Consider the following 4,336-nt stretch of genomic DNA (forward strand, 5'->3'; position numbering starts at 1 on the left):
CCGCCCATCTCCCGGCCAAGTCCAACATCAACACAAGTCCATGAGAACTGCAGCCCAGCAGGCTCTGCCACATATTTACATGCAGACTCCTTTCTCCAAGAGTCCAGCAGAGGCCCATGACACTCACATGGCAACAGCACCTGCCCTCCAACACCTGCAGCCTGGAAACACACCGACCACCCCAGCAGCCAGTGTATGGGAACAGCCACTGGTATGAAACAGGTTTTCCCAGCGACCTTCCAATGGAAGTTGCTCCCAGGTGCTGGGCTGCCACAGCACAGAACAAAGCTACAAAAAGCCTTCAGGAGGGGTCAGACCTCCTGATCAGCAACAAGTCATCTTCAATGATCACCATTTTAAACATTCTAATGAGCATGAACTTATGCTGCAAATCAAACAACACTCTTACTTTGCTACAAAGGCACTTTGTGTTCTGTGAACAGCCACCACCATTCCCTTGGGATGTAAATTTCCCTAGAAGCAGTTTTCATGCAACAAGAGGTCTGAAGGCACCTCCCACATGGCAGAGGCCCATCTGGCTTTCCTAACTCCAAGAAGCCATGCTAACATACCCCAAACATCCCTGCAAAGCTTTTATGTGCATACACACATGCACATTCATCTTGGCATCAGTGCCCAGTGTGATGAACAATCACTGCAGAAATCAGCATTTAGGGCACACAGTGATGCTTGTCTTCAAGAGAGAAAGAATAGAGAAGATTAGGAAAGCAGCTGGCATACATCAAAATGTCTCATTAAGAGTGGACCCAAATAAGGCCTACTTTCCCTGAGGATTTCTGCAGGTGTCCCTAGCCCTTTCCTCATCCCAACTCTACACCTACACACTCCCTGAGCAGATCCCAGAAAGGAAAGGAACAGTGTGTGCATGCTGGACCCACCTGCCTCAGACCCACCTGCCAACTGTCCTGCTGCCGCCAATCACTTGCACACTGGCAACTCTGTCTGTCCCTTCAACACGCAGGACCTTCAATTAACCTTTCACTATTCACCAAAAAGACACCCCAAAAAATTTAAGTAACCTTTTTATTTAACAAATACGTCTGAAAGCAGCCACTAGTTTCCTAAGTTATTTGGGGCAGCTCCTAAGACAGCAATCACCAATAGCTTTATTTCCTTAAGACAGCAAGCTAAACCAAATACTTAGCCAGTAAGAATAAGTAATGTCCTATGCACCAGTGCAAATACCGGGACCAAAAAGGTGGTTAAGGGACTGGAGCATCTTGCACAGGAGATGGAGCCGAGAGGGCTGGGCTGCTCAAGAAGGCTCTGGGAGATCTGACCAGGGTGCTCAAGTACCTACTGGGAGGAAGAAAGGATGAGGGGGCCAGACTCTGCTCTGGACAGGAGGCAATGGGCACAAGGGAAACCACACAGAATTCCATCTGAACACAAGGACGTGCATTTTTCCTGTGAGGGGTCAGACACTGGGACAGGTGGCCCAGAGAGGCTACAGAGTCTCCATCCATGGAGATGTTCAAACTCTAAGCAGGTCCTGGACAACCTGCTCCAGCTGCCCCTGACTGAGCAGGGGTGTGGGACTCAATCTCAGGAAATCAAAGACACACTAGAGGAGTCTGTGATTCCACAGATCACCACACCGCACAAGCAATAATGACCCTATGTTCACAAATATGTATTCTATGTTCATATGAACCAGATGGAAGAAAACAAAACCACCAAAAATCTGTTGAAATCCTGTATCTTCAGTAGCTGGGAGGTCACGGAAAATCGCAAAATTCTGTACTAGGCTCCGTAACAACAGCAACTGACAGCACTGCCTCATGCCAAGAAACTTCTATTCTAAATCCACTTGCCTGGATGTTTCTGCTGCCCTATTTTAGGACAAAAACATGGAGTCTCTACAACCTAAGCATTTAGAAAGTAAAGCATTAATTTGCTTTTAGCAAAGATTGATTTAAAAGACAATATAGAGAATTATCTAAAGACAGTAATTTTGAAAAGGAAATATTCCTTATGGCCTTAATGAAAAGGAAGTTGTTTCTCTGCCCGTGGCAGAGGTGTGGGACCTAGATGATCTTTAAGGTCCCTTCCAACTCAAACTATTTCATGTTTCTATGATTCTATGATTAACCCTAATTTAACAAACTATACCGGTACAGTCTGTTCGTGCACAACTGCTGCATAAAGATGATCACCAAGGTGTGATGGCTCGGCACAGTGATAATCAGCCAATACAATGCACATTTTAATGCCAGAACAATGCACACCTGTGGTTTCAGTTACTTTGAATTTAATAAATTAATATAAAGTAACTAAAACTCAGGGTCCTTTGACAGGATATTGCAAAAGAACAGATCCGTTTTTCACCTCCAACCTCTCAGTGTTGATTTAATTGTAGTAATTGGCACTCATACACAGAGAGGAATCAAGACTGAAGTCAAATCCTTTTTCCAGGGGAGGATCTTCCCAGCTAGAAGAGAAGAAAGACTTGAGGCACAGCCCAGGAAACTGATGCTGTTGGGAGAGGCAGGATGGACAGTCCCTGGTCTCTATGGCACTGTTTCAGAGCAGCAATGCACGTTCTGGGAAGAAAATAGTTTTCTGGTTTTTGATTGTGTACAATTACCTGGTAGCCAGCAGAATTCCTTGTCATATACAGACTTTCACTCCCATACCATGCAATTTACTGCAGAGTAAGCAGTGCATGGGAAACGGGCACAGATAAATAATGTACTCTGTTATATACTGAGGGAAACAGCAGCTGTGTATTCCATGCATGGCCTTGTAATAAGGGGCTTGTAGAGGCACAATGCTCACTTATTGTCATAAGAAACACATTATCTATTCCTTTTTGATAACAAGTCTTCTTGCAGACACTTCTCCCACTTACTGTGTGTAAGGATGACAGAGTATCTTCTTCATCATCATCATCACTGGCACTTTTTAAATCTCGCTTTCGAAAAATATCATTGGCAAATGGTATTCTGCCACGGTTCTGAAATTTCCTTGCAGGGAATGTAACTGCCATCAGTACATTTGCTTCCAGAAAACACATCCTGTATCTAGTAAGCCCAGAAGAGAAATCCACCCCAGTCCAAAGATGCAAGATGATTCCAACTGGACTGGTTCAACCCCCATTGGCAGTCTCATTTTTTTCCCATAAATAGTGCACTTTAAAAATTATTTCTCAGAAGCTGCAAAATGCTGTCTCTACACAACATAAATAAACATCATGTACTCAGAATAATTTTTTGATCCCTACAAGCATTCAAAAGAACTTTAGGATCATTTATTAGTCCATTAATACATAATTAGAACTTGGGACTAAAACTTTTAACTGACTGGCTCTTGCTTTCAGTATCAGTAACGGACCACAAGTGTCCTCCCCACTGAGCTACCAAGCTTCTTGCCCATGATTATTAAGCAACACGAACATGTCTATGAAAATCTCATATCTGCTTTACACCATTCTCCAGTTCAACAACTATTTCATTACTACCATTTATTTCATTACTACAATTTCTTTTATTTTATTGATTACCCCATATCAAATCAGAACTTGACTCCGAGGAAAGCAACTGAATCTTAAATCTGCTCTTCCTTAGTCCTAAAGACAGAAAAACCCCACTTTTTAAGAAGTTTAAAGGAGATGATGTGGTGGGGATGATGTGGTGAGGATGGACTGTTTTCAGCACCAAAGCTCTATTCCAGCTCACAGATTGTCACTCCAAGAGGCTGAACAGCAAACCCTACCGCTCCCAACCTTCAAGGCTGAAAGGATGCTCTGTATTTCAGCAGGGACAGGCGCAGATGCAGCAAGATGACAGAGTGAAGATCACCTCCCCTCTGTCTTGTCTACATCCGAGCCCCTGTAACCGGAGCATTCTTCTTCCTCTCCATCAGGGGGGTCGGATTTCTCCTGAGCCACCTCCAAACAACCCCACGAGCTGGGCAACCGTGCCCCCGCTCTCCCGAGAGCGCATCCACGCTCCAGGAAACGGCAGGTGCTGACTTGGGAACAATTTTATTAAAATTCAAGGCATAATTTTGATACAAATAAGTTTCAAAAACAAGACGTTATACTCTAAAGGCAATTCCTTGCTCCAACGAAACAGCTTACAGCTGACATTGAGAATGCTGGATGACTGCACAAATTACCCATTTTAAAAACTATTTTTTACACCACAAATTATGCTGACCCCTCCGGATGCTGTTGGCATTGCAAAGTGAATTCCTAATTCCTCAGGAATTCCACAGGATTGCAGCTATTGTGGTTCGGTTTCTTTCCCTCCCGCTATCACGGGGCAGCTCAGCCGCAGTGGCCCAGGCCCTGCGGTGCGGCAGAGGAGCCGGG

At 44.4% G+C, this 4,336-nt stretch overlaps 1 protein-coding gene across 22 annotated transcripts in view; it reads right to left on the reverse strand.

Moving 5' to 3' along the window:
• Window positions 1–4,336, reverse strand: part of MAPK8IP3 (mitogen-activated protein kinase 8 interacting protein 3) — an 82,929-nt gene that overhangs the window by 77,972 nt on the left and 621 nt on the right. The gene's annotated exons all lie outside the window — the stretch shown is intronic.

The sequence above is a fragment of the Geospiza fortis genome, unplaced genomic scaffold (assembly GCF_000277835.1).
Source record: "Geospiza fortis unplaced genomic scaffold, GeoFor_1.0 scaffold114, whole genome shotgun sequence".
Taxonomy (NCBI): Eukaryota; Metazoa; Chordata; class Aves; order Passeriformes; family Thraupidae; genus Geospiza; species Geospiza fortis.